Raw genomic sequence first — 7,225 nt, forward strand, 5'->3', positions numbered from 1 at the left:
TCCGGCATCCGCAGCAAAATTACGCAGCCAACCCACTTATTTCTGCCTTCTAAACAAAACTGGATGGGATGTTTTATTCTAATTTAATTTCGCATTAATGAATGTTCATTTATTTATAAGCTGGGGCGTACCCTAGGAACCATAGGTCACCAGCAATTAGACGGCAGGGCCCCTTCCACATTTCCACCCACCCCAAGCACTGCGGAGGCTTTGGCCACAGAGAGGAGTTACTGGAACAGGAAGACCGCAACCCTTTAAGAGGGCACGCCCCCCATGCTCTCTGCGCTCCCAAGGAGCACCCCAGCCCCGCCGGCTGCGCCTTCACTGTTTCCAATGCGCAGCTGCGGGGTCCCGGGAAACGCAGCCAAGATGTGGGTCACGCTTGGAGCCCGGGCTGCGCATGGCACGTGGGCACGTGGGCACGTGGGAGAGGAAGGAGAAAAAGGCCGGGGATCCATAAAGTCCTCCCGCGGAGGAACTGAGTCCCAGGCTCCCAGTGCTCTGGTCACAGTCACTGCAGTGTCTGTAACACCCTCCCAGAAGCAGAAAAACAAAATGCTCCCTGTCTCGTCCACATGGAAAACGCAGCTTTCCTGCTGTGTCCTCGCCTTCTTCTCACACCTGCCCCCCAACAGTGCGACCACGTCCCCCCATCGCCAGCAGGGGTGCGCGTGTCTGGGCCCCCGCTGAGGAATTTCCTTTAGGATCCTGGGGTTGTAAGGCAGTAGTCCTGGGAGAGGTGCGAGGGAGGGAACTGAGACCCCGCCTAGGAGATTTCACCCCAGATCGGTGGAATTGGATCAGCAAGCACAGCCCCTGAGAAGCGTGAGGGTGTGGCTTGTTCTGCAGAACAGCCCTTGTTCAAAGCTCAGCGCTGCCGCTGGCCTGTCCACGACTGTCACCCAGCAGCCTCTGATGTGCTCCCGGATAATGAGCTGCTCTGGGTCCCAGTACCCTCGGCCCTGTTGACACGCATCCGCTCCTTTCTTCTCTCCCTTTTCTCTTCCTGCCCCTGTTCGCTTTCTCACAATTGGCTCAAATAATCCTTTTCCCCCAAGGGTCTCCACCAGTTTCTAAGGCAGAAGACTGGATGGCCTATAGGACCTGCACCACGCCCCAGGGACAAGTTAAAATAGGGGCGAAGGCTGGGGAGAATTCTGTGAGTGGAGCCGAGAGAAAATGACCGTGTGTTCACCATACAGAAGCAAGGAGAGACAGACTCTTAGCTCTAGGATGCCTGGACCAGGACCCAGCCAGGATCAAGGGGGAGGGCCCAGAGGAGTCAGTCCATGAGGACACGGCTGCCCCTCGCATCTCACGGGGGCGTTTATCCCGCAAACTCTGCGAGAATCTCTCCAGACACCTGCGACTCCGGAGAGTTACAGAGGCCCTGCCCTCTCCTCCCCTCCCGTCGTGGAATGTGCTGCCCACAGAACAGACCGCGGGTAATCGCAGGGCAACCTGAGCCGAGCTGCACAAGGTGGAGCTGATGAGGTATTTTCCCCGTAACCACATCGGTGTGATTTTATAATTACCGAGCCACGCGGATGTGCCGTGAAATGGAATAGTTAAAAGCAGAGAGCAATTGCCTGATATCTGTACTCTGTAATTTAGTATAATCTAATCAGGGACAAAGTCCAAAAGAAACTGGTTTTGAAAGCATTACGTTTTTCTTCACACATAATTCATTATTGACACAGGGGAATGTATCCCTCGCCGCTTAAGGAACGTGTGCCGTGTACCCACAGCCATCGAAGTGTGAGAGTAGCCGAAAGAGGGGGAGTTTTGTTTCATTGTCACTTGAAAAAGCAGGTGACAGAACTACTCATGCAACCCATTCTGGCATTTCTCTGTGACCTTTTTTTTTTTGGCCCTTTCACGGACGGAGAGAGATGGAAAGGGTCCTTCTCTTCCCCACAGCATGGAGAGTTCTGCAGTGCTGGGCCGTTCTCCACATCTGAGTCCCAGAAGGTACCCACATCGTCCCCACTTTTCAACCGCACTCCCCCAGTGCCCCCCACCCCACCCCACAGTGTGATGCCACCTTCACGCGGTTCAGGGGAAGCCTGGAACAGCTGAGGGACGCCCGAGGCCGGCGAGGAGGTAGACTCAAGGACAAGTCCCTGATTCCTGAGCATCTTTAAGGACCTGACAAATGTGTGCAGAGCTTTGCAGGTGGAGGAGGAGAAGGAGGAGGGGGGAGGAGGAGGAGGAGGGGGAGGAGGAGGGGGGGAGGAGGAGGAGGAGGAGGAGGGGAGGAGGAACAGGAGGAGGGGGAGAGGAGGGGGAGGGGAGGAGGAGGAGGAGGGGAGGAGGAGGAGGAGGAGAGGAGAAGGGGGGAGGAGGAGGAGGAGGAGGAGGGGGAGGGGGAGGGGAGGGGAGGGGGAGGAGGAGAGAACCCACTGAAAGATTTATGGCTGTTATTATTACAAGGCCCTGCTGAGACAGGAGGTCAGCCGGATGGCAGGCGGCATGGCGGCCCTCTGGGAATCCAGTGTCCTCTGAGCGGCCCCTCGCCGCCACTAACTGTGTGGATGTGGTTACTAAGTAGATTTAGACCTGGGGTTTGTTTTTCCTCTTTTGCCTTTAATAAATCAGGAAGACCGACCGCAGCCCGAGCTGCTCACCTTAAAAAGAAAGCACAACAAAGTGATGAGAAAGGAGAGCACAGGGGCAGCCATTGAATTTGCAATATTGACCTTACTTATTTTTTTTTTTGAGAGGGAGAAAGAGAGACAGAAAGGGAGAGAGATGAGAAATATCAACTCATTATTGCTTCACTTTAGTTGTTCATTGGGTGCTTTCTCATATGTGCCTTGATGGGGGGGGTCCTCCAGCCCAGCCCATGACCCCTTGCTCAAGCCAGTGACCTTGGGCTCAAGCCAGCGACCTTGGGCTTCAAGCCAGTGACCTTAGGCTCAAGCCAGCGACCTTGGGCTTCAAGCCAGCGACCTTGGGCTCAAGCCAGCAACCTTGGGATCATATTGACCACCCCGTGCTCAAGCCCCGTGGAGGCGAGGAGGAGAGTGCACGGGAAAGAGAACTGAGCTGAAGGGGGTACCTCAGAGTTTCAAACCTGGGTGTTCAGCATACCAGGTTGACGCTCTATCCACTGCATCAGCACCCATCAGGCAATGTTGCTCTTTTCTTTGAAATAGGGTGCCCATCCCGGACAGGCCCAGCTGAAGAACCACGGTGAAAACAGAGAGGCAGACTCAGAGACGCCCACAGGGACCTCACGGGCAGCACCCCACAGGGCAGCGGTGACAAGGAAGCACTGAGGCCCAGCCCCCTGGGCAGTGGGGGACGTGAGGCCCAGTGAAGGCCGTGTGGAAAGGGCTGTGCGAAGGAAAGGGAACAGCAACAAGCTGACTTCACTGAAGCAAGGAGAGGCCGTCAGGGGCAGAGACAGTTGATGGAGGACCCAGGGGTGAGTAATCCAGGCAGGGACAGGGCTGGAACTGAGAGATCAGAAGGAAAATGAAAAGGTGGAGACCTGGGAGGAAGGACTGACTTGTAAGGTTTTTAGCCATTGACTGTCAATCAGACGGTGAGGTTTCTCCTCGCAGGGGCTGGGGCGGAAGGACTGATGGGCAGACACGCTCTAAGCAGTGGCCCCACCACACCCAAGGCCCGCTGGACCCAGCAGATGAGGCCAGGGCCGGCCAAGGCCGCCATGGAGACCGAAGGACGGGCCATGGTGGGGGCGGGGCGGGGGGCCCTCTGGAAACACGGTGGGTTCCGGGCTGGAGGAAGGACACCGGAAGGGGCGAGGAGAGTCGTCCGCCCTAGGTGAGTGCAGCAGCAGCGTCCTCAGACCTGCGGAAGGCTGACAAGCTGAGAAAGCCCACCCTGGGGACTACCGCTGCGGTGGCTCTAGTTCAGCGTGTATTTTCAAATCGCCCCGAAATACGCGGTGATGAAATAGAGACCGTGACTCTGCGAAATGCTGTGACTAACTTTGTTTAAGCCCCGGTCGGGCGCCAGCCCTCTTAGAATACCCGGCCGGTGCGCCGACGCCCAAAGGCTCCTTCTTCATATATTGAACGGCGCAGCCTGGGAGCAAGCGCACGGATGTGACCAACTCGTTTGTCATGCAAACAGTGCTTCAGAAAGAAATAAAATACTATTATGTGGTATACGTGTTAGGCAATCACTATATCAAATTCATGGCATTCCGTGCAAACACAGGCAGGGGAAAGGAAAACAACACTTGGTGAGTGAAATCGCACCACATGGGAGCAGCTAGGCCGCGGAGAGGAAGGCGGACAGCAGACACCCGACCAAGCCAGGCTGTAATTTTCCCGGCAATGCGGCCAGGCTAGCGTTGAATCCCCCAGTGGCAGAGCAGGCAGCAGCAACACAAACCTCGGGCAGAGGGGCCTTGCCTGTGGGCGGGGGAGGGGACGGCAGGGGACACGGTGGGGGGGGGGGGGGAGGCGAGGAGGAGAGTGCATGGGAAAGAGAACTGCGCTGAAGGGGGAGAAATGGGACGGAACCCAGGAGGCCCGAGGTAAATGTTTGGGAAAGGCAGGGGATGAGGGATGTGGAGAGAATACAAAGAGGGAGAGGAGGAAGGGAAAGGGAGGGGAGGGGAAGGGAGGGGAGGGGAGGGGAGGGGAGGGGAGGGGAGAGGAGGGGAGGGAAGGGGAGGGGAAGGGAGGGGAGGGGAGGGAAGGGGAGGGGAGGGGAGGGGAGGGGAGGGGAGGGGAGGGGAGGGGAGGGGAGGGGAGGGAAAGGGAAGGGAGGGGAGGGGAGGGGAAGGGAGGGGAGGGGAGGGAAGGGGAGGGAAAGGGAGAGGAAGGGAGGGGAGAGGAGGGAAAGGGAAGGGAGGGGAGGGGAAGGGAAGGGAGGGGAAGGGAAAGGGAAAGGGAAGGGAGGGAAGGGGAGGGGAGGGGAGGGGAGGGGAGGGGAGGGGAGCGGAGGGAGGGAGGGAGGAAGGAAGGAAGGAAGGAAGGAAGGAAGGAAGGAAGGAAGGAAGGAAGGAAAGAAGGAAAGAAGGAAGGAGGAAGGAAAGAAAGGAGGGAGGGAGGAGCCCTAGCTCTATATCCATTGGCCACCACCCCCCAGCCCTCCCTTGGGCTTTCCCATTAAGAGTTGGCCTGTAATCACACAGCTGCCCTGTGGGAGGTTTACACAGCAATGCGGCTGCAGATATGGGTTAAGTATAAACACCAGGCTCGGTGCCAGGCAGGGCCCTAAGCACCTCCTACCAATAACCCCTTCTAATCCTCCCCAAAGCTAAGAGGGTTACTGAGCAACAGGCTAGCAGGGTTGACTGGAGTTGGGATTCCAGAGGCCCTAACCTAAATCCATCCCCTACCCCCGCTCCTGGTGAAAGTGCCACCTTCCCCGCAGCCTCCTCCCTGAAACCTGAGCTGCCCACCAGAGCCCAAGGACATTTGCCCAGGGGGGTGGGGGGGCACAACCAGGGTCAGATGGGTCTCGAGCATGCCTGGGGTTGAGTCCACCACCCAAACAAGGCCCTAACCCAGTGGTTCTCAAAGTGTGTGCCGGGGTGCACTGGTGCGCCCTAGATTTCCAGGTGTGCCCTATGGTATTCCAGAGAAATACGTGCCTGTTGGGGACCATAAAACCAGCAGAGTTTTTGGAGTTTAGATTTTTGGGGGACAGAGGTGTGAGGAATTGGCCATAAACTGACAGTCTGCTCAACCCCCCACCTCACTTGCCTGATTAGGTTGCAAAAGGCTGTTAAGCTGTGGTGCTGGATTGTTTACACTACCCCCATGTTCCCTGGAAAGACTGGAGGCAAGTTTCTTCTATCCTTTGTTTGGTGTAAAGTTGAAATGACATGTATGGTGGGGATTTTCTGCACTCAACACAATTAAGAGTAAAAAGAGAGGAATTCTTCAACGTATTAACAAGTAAATGAGAGTTTGCCTTTCAAATATATGCCCAAACATTGAAGAAATCGCTAGGATACATTAGGTTCGTGTTTCTCATAAACACAAGAATGAAAAAACTTAACACATTAGCGCCGAGACCTACAGAATTTACTAAATCTTACTAAGAATGTGTGTGTGTGTGTGTGTGTGTGCGTGTGTGTGTATATATATATAACATTTTTGTCATTTTTTTATTTTTTAACCTTTTTTTGTGAATTCTAAAAAGCATAACTCAAAAAATGTAACATAAAAATGGTTTTTAGGCCCTGGCGTGCAGAGGTCCTGGGTTCGATTCCCAGCCAGGGCACACAGGAGAAGCGCCCATCTGCTTCTCCACCCCCCCCCCTCTCCTTCCTCTCTGTCTCTCTCTTCCCCTCCCGCAGCCAAGGCTCCATTGGAGCAGAGATGGCCCGGGCGCTGGGGATGGCTCCTTGGCCTCTGCCCCAGGCGCTGGAGTGGCTCTGGTCGTGGCAGAGCGACGCCCCGGAGGGGCAGAGCATCGCCCCCTGGTGGGCGTGCCGGGTGGATCCCGGTAGGGCGCATGCGGGAGTCTGTCTCTCCCAGTTTCCAGCTTCAGAAAAATACAAAACAAACAAAAAAAGTTTTTTAATGTCAGAATAAATTTGGCCCTGGCCGGTTGGCTCAGCGGTAGAGCGGTGGCCTGGCGTGCGGGGGACCCGAGTTCGATTCCCGACGGGGGCACATGGGAGAGGCACCCATTTGCTTCTCCACCCCCCAACCCCCCCTCCTTCCTCTCTGTCTCTCTCTTCCCCTCCCGCAGCCAGGGCTCCATTGGAGCAGGGATGGCCCGGGCGCTGGGGATGGCTCCTTGGCCTCTGCCCCAGGCGCTGGAGTGGCTCTGGTCGCGGCAGAGCGACGCCCCGGAGGGGCAGAGCGTGCCGGGTGGATCCCGGTCGGCCACATGTGGGAGTCTGTCTGACTGTCTCTCCCCGTTTCCAGCTTCAGAAAAATACAAAAAAAAAATAATAATAAATAAATAAATTTAATTTTGTCGTATTTATTTCATTTAATTACCAAAAAAGCATGCTTGGACTTTATATTTTTTCTTTAATATTTGACTTAATTATTATAACGTATTTCTCAGAAATTTGTATATAGTGCGCCTACAATTATTTCTAGGATTTTAAATGCACCTTGACTTCAAATAGTTTGAGAGCCACTGCCCTAAACTGAGAGAAGAAGGGATCAATATTGGTCCCCAGAGGCAAAGGATCCCTCTCTCCACTTGAGCGTTGCCTTGCCTTGAAGCAATTCATTCATTAAATCAACAAGATTTTATTGAGTGACTATCAAGTGCC

The sequence above is a fragment of the Saccopteryx leptura genome, chromosome 1 (genome assembly GCF_036850995.1).
Source record: "Saccopteryx leptura isolate mSacLep1 chromosome 1, mSacLep1_pri_phased_curated, whole genome shotgun sequence".
Lineage (NCBI taxonomy): Eukaryota > Metazoa > Chordata > Mammalia > Chiroptera > Emballonuridae > Saccopteryx > Saccopteryx leptura.